Source organism: Coturnix japonica, chromosome 11 (assembly GCF_001577835.2).
Source record: "Coturnix japonica isolate 7356 chromosome 11, Coturnix japonica 2.1, whole genome shotgun sequence".
NCBI lineage: Eukaryota > Metazoa > Chordata > Aves > Galliformes > Phasianidae > Coturnix > Coturnix japonica.
The window spans coordinates 4,167,755-4,191,935 of NC_029526.1; the positions used below are offsets into that span (position 1 = coordinate 4,167,755).

At 37.0% G+C, this 24,181-nt stretch overlaps 2 long non-coding RNA genes and 1 other non-coding gene across 4 annotated transcripts in view; 2 read left to right on the plus strand and 1 right to left on the minus strand.

The window, feature by feature from the left end:
- LOC107319223 overlaps positions 1–8,477 on the plus strand; it is a 67,383-nt gene extending 58,906 nt beyond the window's left edge. For both annotated transcript variants that reach the window (XR_004308679.1, XR_001557687.2), the window contains one exon: positions 7,674–8,477. This is a non-coding gene — a long non-coding RNA (uncharacterized LOC107319223). The remainder of the gene's footprint in view (positions 1–7,673) is intronic.
- LOC116653972 lies at positions 261–23,144 on the minus strand. The gene is made up of 2 exons (XR_004308680.1): positions 22,889–23,144; positions 261–1,008 (listed from the first exon to the last, which is right to left on the minus strand). It is a non-coding gene; the product is annotated as an uncharacterized LOC116653972 (long non-coding RNA).
- On the plus strand, positions 9,396–9,498 carry LOC116653986. The gene has a single exon (XR_004308722.1). It is a non-coding gene; the product is annotated as a U6 spliceosomal RNA (small nuclear RNA).
- Positions 23,145–24,181: the final 1,037 nt, after the last annotated feature.

The window sequence follows — 24,181 nt, forward strand, 5'->3', positions numbered from 1 at the left end:
TCTGATGGATTCCCTATAGTACCAAAGCATATCTTGTGTGCATTTGACATCAGGAAAGGCCGTTTATATCTTCAGGTCCTTGAAGAGCTCTGATAATCTGAAAGCCCACTGGCTTTCTGCTGAGCAGTGTCTGGAAATTAGTGAGATGCTTCTGGAAGTGTTGTTATAAAGGAGTATATTGTCACTGGTCTGAAGTCTGTTGTCATGAGTTTGCATGACAATCTCATAGGCAGCCCTTTAATAACAGCCACAATGTGAATATGGTGCACTACCAGTGAGATTTTATTTGTTAGTCTTGCATTCATACAAACACGTGCAATGACTCGTTGCTTTAATATGTGCCTGGAGCCAACTTCTATATTACTGGGAATTAGTTTAAATTGTATGAAAATGATCCTGCTGTAAGGAATACTCAGAAAGAGGATTTAATTCATGTGTTTACATTAGAACATGTATTTTGTATCAGTGAAACATGCAGCTATTAAACACTGAATTCTGCAGTCTGGAGAAGGAGGGAGGGGGTGAGGTAAGCAGTGGAATGCTGTTCTGAAGTGCGGAGTTGCAAGTTTACATTATTAGTGGCAGTATCAATCAGTATTTTTAATTCTTTTTAATTACTGAAATCTCTGGAGTACATAATGGTGTGGAATATACACATGTATCTGTAATAAACAACATGTATCCTGAAGAAATGGATTTAGTTTTGGCAACGACGTGATAGGGAGATCAAAGAGCTAGCTGGCATTAAAATGATTTAGATACATTTGTCATAGGCAGCTGTTATGCTAATCTCATTTATGCAGTTGTCAGCTGATAGGTTCTGATGAGCCAGCTTAGTGGGAAAATCATTAGTAGATCCCTATTGTGATAAATGTTATTTATTACTGTCAAATGGTATTAATGTTTGATTCAAAGATGGGAAATGGGCATCATCTACATGAAGTTCATCCATTCATGGTCAACGATGACAAAGGGAGCCGCTGAATTCCAGCCAAAGGAACTTCATTTCTGTAAGAAAAAAGAATAATGGATTTAATTTGCATATGCTTTAAAAGGGTAATGAAGTAATATGATGTTTATCTTGGTTGAAGAGTGGTAATTTTTGCTGGCATAGCTCCAGCAACATTCGAGTCATTGTGCAGCATTTGCTGTTCAGTTGTTGGTTGTGGAAGGGGCTTTTCAAAGCAGCAGGTGCATAAGGGGGGAGGAAACAAAAATGATTTATTCATTAAGCCAAAAAATGAGCAGTCTCAGTGTCTTTCCCCTTACCCTCTGGAAATATATTTGCAGCCATCTTCATTTTTCTTCTGCTGCATCACTCTCTTCCTGTCTGTGGCCCTGTCTCTTGAGCTACACAGAACCACACTGATTTCCACTCTGTCTTTGTTGTGGTTTGTCTTTTTTGTTTCCACTTCATCTAAATAGATAAATGCAGAGAGAAGGTAGCATCCTATTCCAGGCTATCAAGCAGATAGAAGTTGGGACTTGTTCACATATGGCTGCAAAACAAAGTGTTATTTATTTATTTTTTAGGAGGAAAAAACCTCCAACATTTTGGCAAATTAGCTGTGCAGCTGGGTTTTAAGTTGTAGGAAAGTGTTCCCTCTGCTTGTGAATTTGCATGGAGACATTCCTCTTTCCTCTATTCCAATACAGCTGCAGTACTCTAATCTAGTTTTATTTTTTTTCAGTAAAAAAATAAAAATCCCACAACCCACCAAAACCTAATTATGGTGCAGCCAATCAAACATTGGCTCATTTTAATTACTCATTACCAAAAAGGCGCAATAACATTTAAAGAGTGCCACAGTGAATATTCCACTGCTAGTTTATTTATTATTTATGCACTTAAATGAAATCAGGAAGTTTTAAATAATTTTGTAGAGTGAATGAACAGTAAAATGACAATGGTAATGTAAGGAAAAAAAATCACCCCCAAAGCACTGTAGTTAACACTAAGAAAATCTTTCAATGCTGCGTGCTGGTTCTGTCCTAAGCCAGGCATTGGTACTCTTTATATTTCAATGAAAAAAGATGCCTGATAATCAAGATGACCTTGATCTTTTTAAAGGCAGATGAATGCCAAATGCTCATTGGTTTTGGTAAGAAATGAATGCACGCCTGCTTTTTAAGTGATTCTTTTATCTCGATGTACTTAAATTCCTATGGAAAATAATCAGAATGTTTTCAGTTGTCAGTTGTGGTACTGGAGCATGGATGGATATAGGCACTATCTGCAGTTATATGAAATAAAACTAATAATTTGTGTCTTGCAAATAAAATAGCAGCAGTTAATGTTCTGTAATACATAGACAAAATTCTAAAGGGGATTTTGTGTGTCTTGATTTTAAAGAATTTTGTTCATCTTGTGATGATACATATGCTCTGCAACAGCCAAGTTTCTGGACAGTTTTTAAGATTATTTAAGTATCTACAGCTTTAATTCACAATATCTAAGAATGTGCTGCAGTTCCAAGAAAGCTTGCAGTGCACTGCTGTAAACAGCCCTCCTGTAACTGCCACTGCTTAAAGGCTTTCTGACCAACCTCAGTTTAGCAGCTCTGTATTTAAAACCTTTTTTAGGCTGCTCTCACGATCACATCCAAGACAGAAATCTTGTATGATGGCAACTGGTGCCTCCTGCCAGAGATTATGAGGCTCTATGAGATCATGCTACCCAATGGGTCACTGTGCCACCTCGCATAACCCAATGAGCTTGTTCTGTGCGTTCTCTGGGTTGGTGCATGAGTGGATGCTTGCAATCTCTCAGAAATCTGATCCTATGCACTAAAATAGACATAACTGCCAACTATTTCAGACTACTTGCCGAAGTGTTGTAAAGACTTTCAGTCCTTGTAAACAAGACTTATCAAAGATATAAGAGTTACTACAACATGAATGTTGACAGTGTGAATTACTGCAACATCACTGTCTCATGACCCATAGCTGCCGTTTTAGTCTCAGTACTGTATGAGAATCTGCTCTGTCCTCCCTGAGATTTTTAGACCAAAAAAGTTTCAATAAATATGTATAAGCTTTCTCCAAACAGCTGCATCTTTTGGAGGCTTGCTGCAGCTAGCTCTCCAAGTTTTTTCTGAATTTGGATGCGAGTCCATTTCCTTTGCTACCTCCCCCCATGTATGCACTCAGCTAAGTGGTTTCCTTGGTTACTTCTGGCAAAAATTACAGTTGACCGTATCTTGCTATTAGAATGCTATTTAGTACAATGCACGAAATGTAAGACCTTGGATCTTATGTTTCCTAATTAACTCCTGGCACATTAGAGGCTTTTTTCTTGCTTAGCAGTGAACGTACTAGTTTGAGTTAAGATGGATTTTAAAGTCTAGTGTTGAGAGAGCACATATATCTTTAGCTTACTTTGATAGTCCTCTGAGGTTCTGTAATGTAGATAGATTTGTCTCAATCTGTCTTTATGTTGAGATGTGCTGGGCTTGTTCCATTTGTTGTGATAAGAGTTGCTTTGTAGGTCATAGGAAATAAACGTTGATCTTGTTGAGAGATTTGCTTGTCAAACTGTGTGATATATTCCGTGACTACTAACTTCTGGAGAGAGTGGGATTGTTATGACATCTATAATATACTGTAGGATTCATTCTGAAACCGCTGAAATTCATCACTTCAACTTCAGAATATTCTGTGATTCTATGATTACTCTCAAACTGGCATATTGAGTCACTAGTTTATCATGTACTGAAAATAGCTAAAATTGCTTTCAGCTTGCTACTTAATAGCTAGTTGACTAGTCAACTCTGACATCAGCATTATCTTTGGAAATGGTACAACATAGAAAACAAACATGTTTGAGTTTTCTGTTTTCTCACCTCTGAAATGCTATTTGGTTTTCTCTGGAGCTGCTTTCAGCCAATGTTGTCAATATTGTCTTTTTTGGGGGGGTAAGTGTATTAGTTTTATAGCACCGTGGACTGTATTTGTAAGGCAAATCAGTATTCAGTTGGTAGATACTTTAGTGGTGAGTGTATTCTAGGCATAACATGAATTTCTGTTCCACTTTCTCCACCTTTTCTAGTATGTTCTGTGGAACCAGGAAAAGATATGTGGGTTATTGAAAGCTTATTCATACTTAGGAAAAATAAGAGCGGCTAAAGGCAGCTTTCTTTATCTTCTTTTTTTAGACGTGTGAAGTTATGATTCATTTCTAATGTAATGAAAGTTATAATGAATACTTTGAATTTGATATCAGTGATGGATTGGCATTTAAAATATGTGATGATGTACAGAGGCCAGGGAAAAGGTGTATCCAAATCAGGATCTGTTCCAGGAGAGTTAGAAGGTTGGTTTTTTTTGTTTTTCTAATTTGTAGAAATTATAATTAAGATAGCTGGAAAATCTTAAAAATAATTAAAAAATTAAAATCTTTGTTAAAAGTGAAGGTTTTGAGGGCATGCACTGTATTTTTGGAAACATTCCTTTTGTCCTTTTTTAGCATCTCATGATGAATTTCAGGACAGCTTGCATGAAGTCATCAATTGTCATATTTCTGATCAAAAACTGTTAAGTTAGGTTTTGATAAGTCTGATCTGTATCACTCTTTCATTTTAGTCTGTTAGGCTTACTTGCTTGTAAGCAAATGTCTGTATAAAATTAATTGCAATGATCAGTGATTCTTTCTCACTGCAGATACAGTAGGCAGCGTTCTTATGCTTACGTGTAGACAAAGCTCACTAAAATTCTGGATCTCCAGTGCTTTGCACCTTCTGAAGTCACATCAGTACAGAGTGCAATCACTCTGGCCTCTAAGCAAGCATTAATTTAATTGTTGGTTTAGGTGCATGTGTACTTCAGTAACAGTTATGCTGACAGACATAAATGCACAAAGAATAGGTTCTCTGGGAGAAAGACTTCATCTGTTCCGCTGACTAGAACCCTTAAATAGTACTGCCATGCATAAAGTAATTTAAATGTTGGAATTAAGCAAGATTTTATCACATTTAAGCAAGATTTGTATAAGAAAAACCGCAATGCAAGAGTAAATGGTAGCAAAATATGTTTCTTCTGAGTACAAAGAAACTTTTTTTAAGGGGATATCATTATCCAGTGAAGTAAGCAATATCATTTGGAAAGTTCAGCTTATCATTGCTTTTTGCATACAACTATTTCCAGATAATCATATATAATAAAGGCATCGACTTGAGGGTTTTTTTTGTGTGTGTTATGATTTAAACTGTGACAACCCTGTTCCAGTAAGAATCACTGCCTTAGCAGGTATCACAGTCAGATGTAATGTAATAATGTAGGAGGCATTAATTTCAGAGCAACCTTCATAATTGCCAAAAGTTTGTATATGTGTTCCAATGTGCCCTGATAATCCCAGCACGAACAGGGTTATACTTCTGCTTTTATTTTTCTTCCTTTCCTCTCACCTCAAAACCTGAGGCATTGCTGTTGAATTCCTTTGAAACTGTGTTAGAGCTAATTGGAGCCATTCATGTTTGGATAATTAGTGCAGATGACAAGAAAGCAATCTCTGTATTTTGCAGGTGTCTATCAAATCAGCTGAACTCATATCTGCCAATTGACTTGATCTGTTTGGTAGCAAGTGTGGTATTTAAAATCATTCACTGCAGGTTTTTTGTTGTTGAGATTCCAATCTGTCACTTCAGAAGGACTGAAATTACATTGCAGTGGTCCCTTCTAGGATTAGCTTCGCAGTGTGGTTTTAATTCTGGTAGAATACGATTTAAAATTCTCTTGTCAGATTCCTAAATTAAATATAATGAAAATTTTTAGCAGTCTAATGATATAAAGTTAGTTCTTATTAAGTTTGGTGTGGAAAGACCACTCTGGCTAGGAAAATAACAGATTCTGAAAAATTAACGGTATTGCAACAAAAGCCGTTCAGTGATTTGTAAATCTGATTGCCTTATATTGTCATGCTATGTAATAATTCTGAAGCTGTTGCATCTGTTCATGAGCAGTTGGTTTCCTGGTCAGCCTGTTTACAAAATAGTAAGGATCTTTGTACTGATTTCAAGAAGAGTTGGATTAGACCTGGATGTGAGGAACTGACAATGTTCTGGAGAGACTGAGGGAACCAGTGTTGGACTGGCATTTTGAGTAGTGCTTGTGGAATAATGTATATGTAATTCACTAAGGGGGTTGTGTTAGTACAGCATTGGTGTTGTTGACATGGTCTAGGGCGGTAAGATTAGATGAGTTAAAGATTCTGATCTGTCAATTTGATAACTTTTTCCTCTGAGTAACTGGTGCTCTCCAGATGGTAAGGTGTGAAATTCCTTCTGATAGAGCAGAATGGCTCTATGACATCTAGGGATCTACACCATTTTTTGAGATGGCCATTCAGATAATGCTGGTCATCATCATCATGCTTGCATGTTCTCTCTCTCCATTTTATGTAATTCTTAAATACATTTATTGAGGCAAAAACTTTTCCAATTCTCTTCAACTCACTACGTTTTTTTCCACTCCAGACATATTCTTTCTTTTATACTCCTGTCAGTATTCTGTATATTTCAAAAACATTTCCATCTCTTTCAAAGCATAAGCTGCTCACTCCTTTGGAGAGTGAAACAAATTTTTAGTTCCTGTAATGTTCAGATTGCCCTTTTAGTATCTTCACTTTCATAACATTCTTCTCATACTAAAGGGACGAGGACCATGGCTGTGTTCCAAATGTGGCTTTAAGTCCCCAATGTAGTATTAGAGTGATTTATTCCAAGCACTACTTTTGTTTACTGTATCTATCCTAGAATCTCTTGCCTTATTAATTTAAATACTGTTAATCCTTGTGCAGATGGTTTTAAAGTTCTCTCCAGTACCAAGACTGTATTCAATTCCTGTTAAATGTTTTGTGGCATATGGCTATTGAGAGAGCACTACCTTTTATTATTTTTTTTGTAATCCCATAACCTTATCTTTCTTTACAATGAATTGCAGATGCCAGTGAAGCCACTAACAGTATCAGCTTGTGATCCCTGTCTATTGTCATTCAGAATTTTATTGCTGTTCTCTTTTTGTCTTTAGTGGCTCTATTCTCTGGTTTTGTTTCATCAGCAAATTTCTTCACCTTCATACATATTTCATGTCTTAGGTCAGTGATATATAAAACGAACAAAAATGGTCCTAATACTGATTCTTGTGGCATTCCTCTAATCCTTCTGTCCCAAACTGCTCTGTCTCATAAACAGCTTCTGTCTGTGACATTTAAGCCAGTTCCCTATCCACATATGTGGCTCACCCCAATACCATACTTAATGACTTTGGACCACATGCTCTTTTCAGTTGCATGGTGCAGAGGGAAATAAAAGACTGAAAGAAGGGCAGAAAGGGAGTGAAGGAGGAAGGAGAGACTTAGTGACCTTTCTAAAATCTATGCAACCTAAATTCTTTCTGCTGTCTCTCCTCAATTAAAATTTTGTTTTTCTGGTGGTCTTCAACTTCCATTTTGCAGCTGGAAGGTAAGCAGTTTGCTTGTTGGCTAAGACCTGCAATTCACCCTAAATGCCATTTTGATTTCTTGATTTTGGGGTTACCATTTCACTTGTACATTTTAATATACCATAAAAGCATCTAAATTACCAATAGTTAGTAAGGCAAAGAAATGTCAAATCTGTGGAGCTTTAGTTGAAAAGGGGGATGATGTAGAGTAAATATGTTTCTCTTGTTACAACCAGCTATAAGGTGAATGGGCAACCTGTGACCTGTGTCAAAGAGAAGATGATGGCTCTCTATGACAGCTATGAACATACTAGGCGGCATACTACATAGGAACACAGCACATCTTCCTGCTACATTACTTCCAAAACAAGCACAGTGAATGATTAAAGACCAGGAGGAGGTCCCAGCTGACAGGGATTGCGCTCAGGGTTTGCAGAGATTCTTGCCCTTTGTGCTCCCTGGTTCACTGCAAAGCTTCTGAACAAATAATTTGTTTTTACAAATTTATAACCTATCTCATGTAAATTGTATTTTTGTCTTTTGACATTTAAATTCCATTTTCTTTCTATTGTATGTAACATTGTAGTCTATCACTGAGTTCTAACAAAGATTGGGGAAGGTTACTAAGTAGACTTAAGTTTCCAGAAGGATGAAATCCCCTGTTCCTTATCCTTCTGTCATCAGTTTTTCTGCTGCTGTCATCCTGCACTTTGAGAATCTAAGAAAAATCTCTCACATCTTGAAATCAGAACCTCAAGTGCTTTGTCCCTTTGTCAGAAACCACCTTTAGATTGTATTAAGGGGAATAATGGTGTTACCTCAAAGTTGCTTAACATCCTCTCTGAAACACAAAACCCTCCTGGATTGTTTAATACTAGGAGATATCTTGAATTGTGCAGATTTAAATGAGAGATTCATTGAATAATCCCACCGAACTCGTTGGAATGTTTTTGACATTGTAGCATATTAATGTTCCCTTGTGTGATTGCCTTTCCACGTACTGCATGTTTCTTTAAATACATACATGAAAATGATCCAAACTTTTATGAAAACAAGTCTTAAGATATGTATAGGTATTCTTGATGCAGACATAGCTTCAGGATTTGGCATGGCCTGAAGCCCATCAACTTTTCCAGGACTTCCTGCACACTTCAGTTAGCTGGTTCCAGTTGAAACATGTTGCTGTAGCCTTGCTTGCCTGTGCAGGGTGCTGCCATCAGCTCAACTAATTTCAGGGTTGTCTTGATTACAGGTAACACTGAAGTGAAGCTGCACACTTCTGGGAAAAGCTTCTGGCAGCTTGCTGACCTTGGCTCCCTCAGTATGCTAAGCCTGATGCTGACTGCTGTTAAGAGAAAGTATGGAGTTAAAAAAATCCTTTTTCTTCCAAAACAATTGGTCCATCAGTCTGATCTTGCTGCCAGGAAGGTTCATGGAGAAGAAATCTTGAGTGAGATCACATGGCATGTGTGGCACAGCTGGGGAATTAAGCCCAGCCAGTGTGGATTTGTGGAAAAGCAGGTCCTCCTTGACCAACCTGATCTACTTCTATGATCAAGTGATCAGCCTGGTGGATGAGGATAAGGCTGTTGATGTAGTCTGTGTAGACTTCAGGCAAGCCTAGTATTCTCCTAGGGAAGCTGGCAGTCCATGGCTCAGACAGATACACTATTTGCTATGTTAAGAACTGGCTGCAAGTCCAGGCACAGAAAATGGTGATGAATGGATTTAAAGCCAGCTGGCAGCCCTGGTCATGAGTCATGTTCCCCAGGGGTTGGTATTGGGGCCTGTCCAATATTTTTGTTGATGACCTGGACGATGGGATTGAGTGCACTCTTAGTAAGTTTGCAGATGGCAGCAAGTTGGGAGAAAATGATGATCTGCCTGGGATTGGGGAGGCACTACAGAGGGATCTGGACAGGCTGGGTAGTTGGACTTAGGCCAGTGGGATGAAATGCTCACTTTGGCAGTGCATATACTAAAATTGGAACAATACAGAGAAGATTAGCATGGCCCCTGCGCAAGGATGACATGCAAATTCGTGAAGCGTTCCATATTTTTTGAGGAAGTTTTTCACCCAGAGGGTGGTGATGCACTGGAACAGGTTGCCCAAGGAGGCTGTGGATGCCCCATCCCTGGAGGCATTCAAGGCCAGGCTGGATGTGACTCTGGGCAGCCTGGGCTGGTGGTTGGTGATGCTGAACATAGCAGGAGGGTTGAAACTGGATGAGAATAGTGTTCTTTTTCTACTCAGGCCACTCTATGATTCTGTGATCATTCTATGATTCTCTCTGACAGGGACAGACTGAAGCTTAACACATCAACTGAATGAGTATTACTTGTGGGAATAATCAACTTCTTAATATACAATTAAATGAATCATTTTGCTGAGTAATAAACTCCCATGAGATGGTAGTTGTGATTAAATATCACACATATGTGCTTGCTATTCTTCAACTCAGTTCCAAACGAGGAACCAAATTAAATGTACAGGACATGTACAGTACTAGTAATTGAGAAAACAGAGGTTAAAGTCATGAGTTTATCAACTCATAAAAAATAACCCATTTGCTTTCCATCAAATATTCTCTGAGGGGAATTAATAGCCACCTTTCAAGAAAGTGGTTGGAAATATGTGAGCTGTGCTTGAGAAGTTATTATTTCAGTTTTCTGTGCTGGTAGTTTAACTGTAAATCAGTGTGCAAAAGTGCACGCAGGCAATAGAAGACATGGCTTATTTTGTTGTACGTGGGAAAGATATTGACTTTGTGTTCTACAGCTTGAGTATATCCATCTTTCTGTATGATTCACATAAAAATTACAGCTAAAATTGTTGGAAGTTTTTGAATACAAAATATAGGTAGGGAATGTTTTCTTGTTTTTTCACCAATTTTTGTGTGAGGTAGAAGTGTTCTGTCGATCAGTTTATTATGATGAAGTTCTGCTGCAATTGCAAGTGAAATCTCTTGGTACTGCAAAAATGTGATTTATCTATTGACAGTGGAGTGTGTGAGCTGTAGGTCAAACAGTAAATATCTTACTGCATTTTGGATAGTTCCTTGTCTGAGATGTTATCTGTTTCTCTGCTTTCCTCTGTGGTCCACATAGCTATGTTTTCTGATCATTGGGTTTAATTTTTGATGTTGTAGATTTTTTCAGGATGATCTTAGATAAAATATTCCTGTGATGGTTTCCAGTTTTTAAAAATGAGATATTTCCATATGCTAGAGAGTGTCAGGAGCACAAAGTTTGTAGTTCTTGCTGTAGGAGAGGACAGGAGAAACAAGTCACAGAGGGAATGCCTACATTACTGAGCGCACTTAGAAAATGCTAAAAGAATTGAAAGTGATGACAGCAGTCAATACTGTCATTTAAATTTAACTTCATCAACAAAAGTAGAAATTAAAAGAAACTGGAAAGCTCAAATAAACAGTTTCTAAAGACTGTGGAGTGGTTGGCTAATGCTTCTATGTATGCTTATGGAATTTGAATACTGCTACTGCTAAGAAGTTCTAAATAAGAATCTACAAATAAGGAGAGCTTTGTAAATGTAAGGTTACTGTTTTAAGTTTCAGCAGTGCTTTTGTATTCTTAAACCTGTAGGGCTATTGCCTATGGTTTATCCTATAAAAGCATGCACTAAAGCACTGTATTTTTGTGAAGAAAGTCACTTATTTCATCTGAAGCAAACCAAAGTAGGAATCACTTTGCAGAACAAACTGTTCAACAAACTCATCCACTGTAGTAGCAAATGTTTTAGAGATTTTAGAAATAAAAGACAGCAGATAGTTGAGTAGGGTGTTATGCAATGTTTCAGAGTGCATTAAACTCACTTGACTATTTTGGCAGAAGCAGTCACAATGGGAAAGGAAGCCTCAAGCTAGATGTTTAAGTACCATTAGAATGGCTAAGTTCATGTAGTCATAGTTCTTACTGCTGGGTTGTTCTTTCACTTGTGATCCACAGTGAGTACTTTTCTATTCATTGCATACAAGGTAAAAAAGTTTATGCTTTATTATAGAGTGGGGAAGAGTGTTTTTGAGAATTCAGAAGAAATAATCAGATATAACAATTCATAATCTTTGCTATCTGTTGATTTCATATAATTTTTGTTGCCAATAAGCATTGAACATGGAGAACTGAACATGAGCTCCATCCATGAGCACAAATATGTTTGTAGGGACCTCATACAGACTGAACTTAGTTCTTGACAGTCTCTGGAATAGCAAGGAACTTCTCTGATCAAGGACTTCAATTCTCATTTGCAAAAGTATAGTATGACTATATTTCTGAGACTATGTAAAATTGATGCTAGCTTTTTGTATGAAATTTTATTAAGCTTCTGTTTCTCAGAACAAAACAGGAATGAGACTCAAAAGCCAGTTCATACACATATATCAGCTGCTTTTTCAGTGTCATAGCAGGAGCAGGTGCTAGTATAAAAGCCTTTAAAGGTTTTTTCCTTTTCACTGTAAATGATAAATACTGTCTGTCACGTACCCAGAAATTAAGAAAGCAAGTGACCTGTGAGGTGTTTCTAACAGGAGATTTTATTACCTTGATCATAGTGCCACGTAGGTACTATAAGCTGTGCCCTTACCTGCTGTAAAATAAAAGATAGAGCAAGCATTTGAATACATTTCAGGCCAGGTATAAATGCAGCTGCAAAGTTCAGATTTGCATATTTTTTTTAACATGTGTTTGTGAGATGGATGATCAGCAGGGGCAGAGTGGAAATCAGAGAAACATCAGATGCTTTTCTCTTTGTCATTTTATCCTTGTCACCACCATCACCACTGAGAAAGCAGTGCTGGGGACTAGGTGGTAGTTTTGGTTGCTATCTGAAGTAAAAGAGGGGGGAAAATCTGCAAAAGTGAGTGAGTTATTTGATTAGAAGGCAAGGGTTTTCTAATGGCAAGTAGAAGTAGACAGGCACAGCAGAGCCAGTAAGGGATGCCAGGTGAACAGATTTGGCAAGAATTACCTGCCTTGGTTCAGTGAATGGCAGCCAGTACTTAACAGAGAGAAAAGAGCCAAAAGTCAGACTAAGGAGCTGTTCCTTGGCAATTTCTGATCCTCAGTGTCCAGAAGAAAATGTGGTGTTGGACTGTGTTGTAGAATATACCCACCAGATGGAAATTTGGCATGGTTTGAACTTTCCAGTTCTTACTATTTCCACCTGTTCCCAAAGCAGTTTTTGAGTACAAGTTTTTGTTTCTCTTTGTAAAATACAGAAGTGTACTTCTAATAAGTCTGTGATTTAATATTTGACTGCACTTACAGTTAAACACCTTAGCTCTCCTGAGAAGAGTTCGCAATGACGTTGCATGGTACATCCTATATGCTACCATCCTACCCTATTATATCCTGAAAAACCTTTCATCAATCCAGAGATGATAATGTGCATCAGAGTGATCTTTCCAACCTGTTAGCTAGACCATCAGTGGGACATAATGGAAGGTAACTGTTTAGCTGTGTAGCTGGTGCAGTTCCAGACTGAGAAACTCTTTCGCAAGGATAGCAGAGGGGTTGTCAACTTGGGACAGCCCAGCTGGATTGGTTAGAACAGTCTATTGGGCCAAAAAGGGAGGAAGAGAAGGTAAAAGGAAGACTCATTTAGATCCTTTCACTCCTTAGAGGAGTACGATTTCACTTATTCATAAACTTATATTACAGTGATTTGAACAACTCATAGATTTGCACTTGTAGAAAAAGTTGTACAAACATTCAGAGTGATTCATTATCCTTTTCATAGCTCTCAAATTGTGTTTAAATTCAAATTACTGAAATAATTGTACTTACTGCTTTTAATCTAAGCGGAGCAGAAATGCAATGCTAGTGCAGGAAGCAGAGCCTGCTGTTTTCAATGGATGTTAAATACACAATTTAGAAAATCATTGGAAACTCTTTGCAGATCAAAACAGTTCCTTAAGCTAAAACTGCCATCATAATTTGTCTTATCTGTCCCTACTTTCAACAGAAATATTTGCTGCCATTTGGTGACCTTTGATTAGCATCTCTTATTATGTAAATGAAGAAAGGCCATGTAAAAAGCTGGCTCTGTGTATTTACATAATGATTTGCTTTCCTAAGATGAGCAGTTAAAACAAAATAGTTCTTAAATTTATTTTGTGTAATTGCTGGCCCTTTATTCTGCCCTCGAAGTAAGAGGAGCTGAGTATTTTACCCCTATAAAAATTCTCAATAATCACTATTTCCATAATGTTCAGAGGAATAAAACCAGGTATTAGAAAAAATTCTGAAGGGGAAAAAAAGAAAAGCTGGAAGGATTCAAAATGTGTGTGACATGAGAGCAGACAGAAGGCGCTCAATGTCTACTTCAGTAGTTACTGCAGCTATTTACAGGCCAAGGTAAATTGTTTAAGTTGATAGAAACAAATGCTCAGTGAATGAATGCCTGCAGCAGACAAGTCAGTAATGGAAAATGCTATATAAGCTTTTCTATCTTTTTGGCTGAAGAGGAAAAAATCCAAAATGTAACCACTGTGAAATTTCTTAGGGGATTCTTTATTGGATGTTTTGTATGCAGAGAGATTACATGTCAGAAATGCAAAATTAGGTACAAAATAAGCCAAATAATGGTGAACATCTTAAATGTAGAAAGTAATATATAATGTATGATGATTTAAATCTCATTAAAAACATAAGCATATGTAATTTTGTGACAGTCAACCCTCCAGAGTATCCATGGAAAGATGTTACTTCTCTGAGGGGCTCCCTTGTATAAGTGCTTTAATAAATGAAGCACATATCCAAAGTGTATCAGTGTTCCCTGCATGCACGATATTTCAGTATTCTCAGAAGCCTCATATATGATTGTATAATTTCCTAATCTCATATAATCAACAGAAAATCTTGACGTTAAATTAATGTTCAAGATCTAATTTTAGCTAGCAAGAACCAGGATGACTATGTGTAAAGCTGATACTCCACCCCTGCTTTCTTCTTTGCTCTTCACTAAAAGCAGCATTGCAGTGTGGTGGTAGAGAGCTCTGCCCTGATTGAGATGCCATCTCCTGGCTGAGCTATAAAACCAAGCCACAGACTTATTGTGGTTATTGAAGGAACTATAGTGACTGTTTCCTGGCCCAAATCCAACCTTGGTAATTATAGTTAGGTTTTGTAATTTCTCTTTCCACTTTCATCTCAATAGGGTATTCTTCCTTGCCGCCTGTCCTAGACTGCTGTGTAGTGTTAATGTGGGCTGTTAAACAGCTGCTGTGTTTCTCACTGCAAGTGGCTGCATTTCAGTGGTAGGTAAATGACTATATCGTACAGTGCCTTGAGAATTCATGGGATAAAGGACACTTACTGTTTTTATTTTACCACTTGGTGCCTAAGTTTTATTGGAGTCTTGCCTGGTAGGTATTTCTCTATGAAATATGTAGGTGCTTCAAGGTCTGAGAACAAGGAAAGCCACAGAAATAACTGCCTGAATTCTTGAAGTCTTAAATGCTGAGAATTCTTTTTGAGACTATATACATTGGGCTATCCTTTTTCTTCTTCTTCCTTTTTTTTTTTTTTTTATTTTTATTTTTTATTTTTTTTTTTTATTTTTTATTTTTTATTTTTTTTCTTAATGGCATCTGCAGCCTAATAGAAGACAATCTAACCATGCATACAGTATTTACTCCAGAAGTCCTGGAGTCCCATTTTTACATAGAAGCTCCATAAATGGGACATTCAGAACAGGATACATTGGTTTTTAAGGCAAGTACTATTTATAAGTGTTTGGAGAGGAAAAAAAAATAAGCCACAGGAAAAAAAACAAAACAAAAAACAAAACTTTTAAAGCAATATAATCTGAAATGGAATAGGTAAATTATACAATTTTTTAATATATTTACGTGTTTTGGTTTTTTTTTTTTTCTGTAATAATGAGTCCTAAATCAGCAGAGTATTAGTAAACACAAACATATGGATCAGTTTTCCTGGACCACTGATGACTGTTCAAGTCATGGTACAGTATAGTTGAGATGGAGGAAGCCTTTACATTGATAAAGCTATGAGATTATACTGGAACTGTTTGTTCCCTGAGACATCACATGATGACAGTGCTCCTGTAACAGACACTTCTGTTGACATCCTACCAAACTCATGGGACCTTTAAATACGATATGAGGGCAATGGGACTATTTAAATTTCCTCAGAACACATTATCATTTTTGCAGAAATGGTAGTAGTTGTTTGAAACCTGCATATTCTGGGCATGGAGAATGGAATTTTTTGAGAGTAAATGATTCAGTTTTTGTTGTAACAGCAATTTGTTGTAACCTAGACTAACAATCTAGAAATTGGCATTAAAATTGTCAGATCCAGATTCTTCTAATTATAAACATGAAATCTGGTTTTATCTGTTGATGCCAATTGAAAGGAACAGTTTAGCTAACAAAAGCATTTTTCATTAAGGTAGTTAATGTACTAACAGCAAAAATATCATGTTATTCTTCAGACTGATATTAATTAAAAACACTGAACTATCAGCTCATAGAAATCCATCTCATATTAGGAGGATGACTAACCTTTAGCATTGCAGTCCATTAATGCCATAGCTTGATGTTCATTTCATCTTCAAACCTTCCAGCTTGCTCCAGGCAGCTATCCTTTAACAACACAGCCTTCAGCTGTTTTTGTATCAGAAACTACAATTGCCACATTAGTACAGACAATGGATTTATTATTTTTTTTTGCTTCATTGTTCCTATCCTTAGCCTGCATTTTGGCAGATCTTTGTAAGTGTGTGTATCACATTCATCTCACTCTTTCACTAAATGCACTTACAATTCTGACCTGGTGTATGGATGCCTGATCTTGGTGTTGGCTTAATGTCCATACATCTAATTGATAAGTTCTAATGCAGCTTTAACCAGTCGCTTAAAATAAATAAGATCATAATTATCAGTTTCCATTTACCCATTTATTAAATAACAATGTTCACACTGAGCAGTTTGATTTTGTGTTACAATAAGGCAGTCTCTACATGATGACAGATGGTGTTTCATTTTGCCGATGCTGTGCTAAAGTGCTGTGAGTTGTGATGTGTTTGATTTTATTAGAGATCAGATTTAACACATGCATGCTACATAACTGCAATAGCATTCCCATTTCTCATCTGTAGGAGAAAATGAAACTGTGATGAAATGTAATATACTCACCCTCAGGCAGAACTAGTGGGATTGGGAATTGCAACATAATAAATCTAATGGATATTGCACTACAGGACACTAGAAATTTACTGTTATTATGTTCAGGGAAGGAACTTGATTTCGTAAAACTCACTTTTATTTCACTGGCGTCAGTGCAATTTCACATTATTTAACCATTATATCCCAACATTTTGCAGCACTGGAAAAGTAACCTAAGCTCAGAGGAACAGAGCAGTCAAAGAGCCCAAAAGGGAAAATACAAATTCTGAATAATGAAATGACTGAAATTATTAAATGCAAATTACTGCCTGACAAAAGTTACAGTATAGTTAATAACGTCTTATTGCTATGCATGTTTAAAGTCATTTGTCACTTATAACAATAGAACATTACCTATCAATATTACAGATTCATGCAAATTACAATACCAAGTTTATTTAATCAGAGACATTTTGTACTTGAACTCTGAGATAATATTTATTCTTATTGTAACTCTGGAAAATGTGCTGCTTTAAATGTTTGAATTTCCACCAATTCAGGAGGAATTCTGTTTGATCAAATCTAACATATCTGTCAAGAAGTGTTTCCTAGAGCACACCATTTTAGGTATACTAATCCACTTCAAGGAACCGTTCTGAAATACATCATGGTAATTCCATCAGAGTAAAGGAAGAAGTACTCCAGTTTAATCATAAACTAACAGGTTAATAGGCTTGTTATGTTAGGGTCATAGAATACCTCAGGTTGGCAGGGACCCACACAGGTCGAGTCCAGCTGCTGGCTCTGCACAGGACCACCCAACCCCAATGTCTGAGAGCACTGTCCCAATGCTCCCTGAGCTCTGGTAGCATGAGGCTGAGCCCACTGCACTCTGGAGCCTTAGTGCCTTCCCAATCCCCCAACCTGACCCTCCCCTGATGCAGCTCTATGCCATTCCCTTGGGTTCTGTCACTGTCACCAGAGAGCAGAGCTCAGCGCTGCCCCTCCATTCCCCTCTAGTTTTATAGTCTATGGTATAAATGAATTTCTGAGTCCCAGTCACATGCTCAGAATAGCTCTGGGCATTCCTGTTAGTTCAAACAAAACAACAAACCTTTCTGAAACAAAAGTGCATGAGATATTCAATTTGCCTTTTAAATGCCAACTGATGGCTGTGTTTTCAGAGGCCTTTAAAACAGTGGTGGGGCTGCAATTACCCAATGAGGCTGTGGTACTTTGTTTCCCGAGGTAGCATAATTCCTATGAAATGGGAGTGGTGTAAATGGATTGGATGAGGAGCACCAAGTTGGTCCTCTCTCTCTGTTAACTTTACCTCTTAGTTTCTGTTGAAATGTAGTACTTGTATTTGCTTAGTGCGTTTATGTTGGAAATAGATCAAGTTGCCAAAATACTGCATTTTTTTGGAGGGGGGAGGGCAAGCCATCTGATAGCTTTTTATTTGTACTTTAGGCAAGAAAACTGCTTTTAAACCTCAAGACTCCTAGAGCTTGTGTCCTGATCAAAATACCAATCTTTGTCATAGCTGAGGTCCTTGTTTGGAGGGTAGATTTTGCAGTCCTATCTCTTGTAAAACAGCAAAATATATCTGCTGTGGAAAGCAACAGCTATCAAGAGTGACTGTTAATTGAGATATCTCTATATTTTATAAAATAACATTTAGACATTTTTATTAATTTCAGATTTTATTTGTAAGCACTTAACACTCTTGCTATAATCACTAAAGTTACTGTGACAAATGAAGTTTTTGGGCCTCATTGCTGAGTCTTTTTAATAGTGAAGAACATTGATCAACACTTTTGAAGAAAAGGTAATAAATCTCATTAAAGAAAAGAAAACATAGCAAGTTATTGTTGGGAGCTACAAATGCTATAGTTCTGCTTGTGCTAATTAAAAGGTGTGGTGCACAGAGGCAGCTGTGTTTGTAGGGTCACAAAATGATGCTCTGTGTTGCTCCAGTGCTGTGTATATACATAATGCAATGCAGAGTAATGAGCTTCTTGTACACTTTGGTAGAACAGCTTCTCTGGAGAACAGAACCAAACTTCTTCAAAGGAAGAAATAAGCAGGATGTGTCACTTAACCTTGCCACTGCAGCAGGGCTGCCAACCACTAGATCAACCTGCACAGGGCCCAGTACTTGATGTCTTCTAGATGCTGTAATACTGAATGCTTTAATTTCTTCAGGTTAATTATTTTTATGACCTTTATAATTGGCTAGGCTTTTTGTGATTCTGTAATTTTGCAATATTCCTTTTTAAGGAAAAAATGCTTAGCATAAGCAAACTTCATAATTTGAAAATTTAAGAGAGAAGCTGTTCTCACTGTTAGCACAATTTATCATTATTATGAAACAGTCTACTAGGGTATTAATGGAAAGATGCTTGTATGTGTATAGTACATACATATAGAAAGGTTTTCCCAGATCTGAACCATGCAAGATGATATACCACATTCCAACTATTTGCTAACAAAATGTGAAGGTGATATTTTCCCAAAGGTCATTATGTAAGTGGATTTTTTAAAATGCTTTTTCCCTAAAGAAATGTAATGAAAGCAGTTGTTATTAAAAATAATACAATTTAACTACTGATTTACATCTTCAACCCTAGTCTGGCACTCATTGTTAGTGGAGCTGCTTCGGTAGCATGAGTGAAAGAGTGACAGTGAGACACACACATATTTATATATCTACAAAATAAACTTAGTCCTAAAAAAACACTTATTTTCTCTGTCAATTGTACTGTAAATATAGTGTAGTAGGAGATCAGCTCAATTAGAAAATTAAATATCCTTTTTTTTTTATGACCAGCTCAGTCTGTTAAGTGCTGGCACTTGAAGTTCAATATCCTTAGCAGCTGAGGAAATAAAGATGACTCAAATTTTGTCTATGTTAAGAAAATAAAGCAGGACCAGACCTTAATCTTATAATCAGTTTGGATTTCCATCCTAATTTATTACTGTTGATCTTAGCCTGTATGTTCATTTAAAGATGGAAGTCAATATATTTGAAAAGCATTGACTTGAGTAAGTTTTTCAAAACTGAATAGCATCTCATGTGGTTTGTCTTCCTGCTCTGTTAGTGACTGCCAGGCAGAAGCCATGCAGCTCCCCAGGGCAGCAGGCGCAGCTGGTAGGTGTCATCATTTCCTTCTGTGTCTTAGTCCTGGGCACCAAGTCTGACTTCTACCTGTTTTCCTTCTGCAGGTGTGCTGAGTGAGCACCGTCACTGTGGTCTTCTTTCAAATACCTATTTTAGCATCGTGTCATTCATGAGGGTCCCTTTTTATTCTTTTGGCATTCTTTGTCTTCTGTAACCTGTGATAAGTGACGCCCCTGACTGAGGATACTATTTTGGATCCTCCAGGTGTTGCAATTCTGGTTTCCTCAACAGTGTTACAGAAGGTGATTTGTTGAAAACTGAGAAGCATTCAGTATAACCCAGCTGCTGAGTATAAGATCAATACATGATCTAGTGGTTATATTTTCAGTAGCCTACATTGTTGGTTTTTTTTTTGTTTTTTTTTTTTTCCTATCTGCATTTAGGAAGGGAAAAAAAATCCAGCATATAATTCTCTCCTGTACCTTGTTCTTTAATTTAATTTGACTTTGTTGCTTCCTTTCCTCCGTCCTCTTACACATTCAACATACTGCTGATTATCCCTTTCAGTGAAATTACTTCTTTCTTTTGTCAGATACTCCCCCAGCACCTCTTAGAAGTAGAAAAATAAAATACTCTTATCAGTAATTTTAAATATTTTCAGTTATAGAATCATTTGAGCTGATAGGGACCCTTAAAGGCCACCTAGTCCAACTCCCTTGAAATGAGCAGGGACACCTACAGCTCCATCAGGTCACTCAGAGCCCTTTGTACTGAGTTGCAGCAGTGACTGAAAACCAAAAAGCCTGATAATGGCTATTATTGCCTGTATGGATCTTTAACTTGATGGGCAATCTGGATAATAGATCTCCTCACAATATCATGTGCTGGCACCTTATTGCTTTTCTGTTTGGTACAGATCTTAACCCTACAAATGCATACTAAAGAGTTTCTAAAATGGTGTTTTGTTTACTTCTTCCAACTTTTAACTGCAGGTGAAGTAAAAGCATTATAAATTGAATGTGATTTGCATGAAATTGCATGGGTATGCTGGCTATGGTAGTGAGTTAAATAACTCTAATGAGAACATTTATGTTGATTCTTCACCGAGGTACTCACTGAAAAAAGAGTCCTCCAGTGGCTGAAATAATGCCATAAAACTTGGTTGATCTTAAGCAACAGCTGAATAAGCTCTTGATTAGCTTGTAGTGCTTGAGCAGGCTGTGTGGTGTGACTTGAGCTTATCGTGATGCTTCTCAGATCTTCTGTAATCCTCTGCTTCCTTGTGTTGACTGCTCTTCTTTCAGTTAGGCTGATGTTTCCTCAAGCATAAACACTGTTTTCCTTAAAAGCATGTTGTCTTTGCTTCTGTAGGGCTTCATTTTCTGTGCAGAGGCTATCACTGCTCCTATGGCACAAGTGCCATATTTGTGTCATATCTCGTTTTAACAGCACTGAAGCCATACTTAATACGGATTGTATTCAGTTCTAAATCAGGATAGTATTTCTCCACTTTTCAAAGAGAATGTGCTGACTGTGGAACAAACACAGCTCATCTAAATAGCATTGCTGGGTAAAGGTACCTGAATTTTGGCCTTTAATTTCTTAAAGACAAGAAATGAACCTCAGTGGGTTTTTGTTTTTTGGGTTTTTTTTGTTATTCTTTTTAAGGATGATCTTATCCTGAAATTCAATCTATTTTTTCCTTATTGTTCTAAGAGACTTACATGCTGAATGGTGGTGTCTGGCTTAGGTCTCTTTGTATTAATTTCTGGAGCCTTATAAATAAGTGTTTCATGATTCTGTCATCCCAAATGTGTTTAAAATATTACTCCTGCATTTCATTTAACTTTTGTGTCTGTGCATAAAGTGAAAGTCAGGACAAAGCAGACAATTCCCTTGGATTTCTAACTGCATTTGAATTTAATTTGCCCCTTTCATCACCTCTTTGTTTTCTCTTATTTAAATTGCGAGACTTTTTCAATGGATTCTTCAACATATTTTGTTTATACTGTGCCTAAAGTCATTTTCAAATGACCCTTAGTCTCTCAGTAATAAACAAGATTTATAATAACATCAGTTTAAAGACAATTTGCAGACACAAAAGACCTAATTATAAAATGGAGAGGGGCTGGGAGCAGTTGGAAGCCTCTTGTTTCGAATTACATTTAATTTGTGCTAAAGAGTAGTATTACTTTCAAATATTTAATCATCGGTTTCCTGTGTGTTTCTAGATTTCCAGTAAGAAAGATGTACAGATATTAATTGTGAAACCTAATTGTTTGCCTGATAGCTCTTGGCAATGTTGTTATATTCAGTTCAGCTGAGAATGTCCCTAAGAGCCTAAAGAAAGGTGATGCTTTCTGTGGGACAGCTACAGAAATGGGACTTTATGATCATAGGAGATGGTTGTTATGGTGGAACTCATTCTGATCACCTGCTGGAATTTATTAACCTGTGAACACCTAGCCAGCTTTTGTGTCTTCTGAGAAGCTTACCAAAATAAATGTTATGTTGTGCAGGTGGCAGGGCTACAGAATTTTGATCAAATCCACATCTCTTGCTGGCTTTCTTAACATATGTTTTATGTAATGCAAACCAAGACAGCTCTAAGAAACAGATCTGTCCAGTCCATCTTTAGAGATGGATGCCTTCAGCAGTGTTTGAATTCATGACTTATTTATTTTTATGTACTTTCATTTTTCAGGTTAGATTTGAGTATTACTGGTGTTAATTCTGAATTCCTAAAACCAGTGATTTGCTAGTGCTGTTCCATGATGCCCTACATTGCCTCTCTTTGCTTAGGATTTCATATCTGATATTTTTAATGTTAAGGTCAATGTTATTGATCCTGTGGATCTGTTCTTCTGCTGCATTTTTCAAGGCACACACAGAGAGGGTAACTAATCTTAATATCTTGTGTTTGCAACTCTGTGTAACATGAAATCAGTAACTGACATATTAATTATAATAATCTGTTAAATATACTTTACCTACATGTTAATTATAGCAGACCATTCTCATTTATTTCTCTGGGTAGGCTATTAATTCAACCCAGATGGTACAGCTTTTTGAGGCTGCAACACTCAGTGTGAACGGAATAAATCATGTTGCCAAGATACAGGAGCAAAAATGTTATCACATCTGAATAGGCTTTAAAATGATATAACTGTGAAAAAAATCTTACCTTTTAATCAGGGAAGGGGCTTAGAGCATGGTCAGCAGCCCAGGCCTGTTCTGTAAGGCAGGAAGCACAACCTGGAAGTACAGGAATTTCTGTTATGTGCCAGATTATCAGCCATTTTGGGATACCTTTCTTTCCTGCCATAAGTATGTAAACTGAAAGACATAGTGCAGAATCACTCTGCCCCTCTATTAAAACATGAGATCAGTTCCCCCTTATTCCACCTTTCCCCTGTTAGTGTGCTCAATAGGCAGTTCTCTGCTGGCTATAATGAGGGTTTTTACTTTGTGAAATGCATTTTAGGTGAAACACTGTCGCTTGAATAGCTCATTTATTCTAAGCCTGCCCTCCTACGCACTCAGGCACAGTTCTGCCAGGTTTACTTGTAGTTTCTGTTGACTTTCTTCATTTTTTGAGTTCTAATTGGATGTATTAGAGAGGCATAAGCTGTATCACATCTGTGTATTTCAAAGTTGCCTATTTAATCTAGATGTATGAATCAAGACAAATTAAAAACAAACAACAAAATTGTCACCTTTATCTTCTTTTTTACCATCTTGAATAAAGTTTTTAAATAACACATGGAGGTTTCCATTACAAAAACCTAGGCTATTTAGACTGACTCACTTTAAGTACAGAGAAACATTCTTCTCATTCTCTTACTCTACTATAGAAACTGAATGGAATAATAATTCACCTGTTCATGTATAGAGAGAAAATTATGAACTTATGTCAAAATGAAAGTTATGTATCAAAATCTTCCTGATACAAAGATCTTTCCAAAATGCTCAGCCAGCATGGTAGAATAAATTACAATGTTTTTTCAGGTATTTTAGATGCATTCAGTTTAAAAGGTTATACTTTGGGGGAATTTAGATAAGGCAGTTACGTGCTTGCAGTTGTTGCTTGAACCTTTCTGGGCAGTACCATTTTAATGGCTCTTCAGGAAACAAACCTGAGATACTAATTCAATAGGCAAGCATAAATCGGACCCAAAAAAACCAACAAACCACCTTTATGTTTACCAGTCCTTTGATAATTTCAGGTAATCTAAGTAAAAGGTTGAACCTTATGACATTGGACAAAGCTCTGTACAAGTTATACCTTTCTGCTACCATGAAAAAGAGATCAATAATTGAAGTATCTATTCAACATAAACTTGTACCCCAGACTTCATCAGCTACTCTATTGCTTTGCTCTGCTTCCCCTCCCACACCCCTTTTTTTTCTTCTGGTATTATAAAGTGTATGTTTTTAAATTTGAACCATAATTACAAGCCATATAAAATGGGGCTGT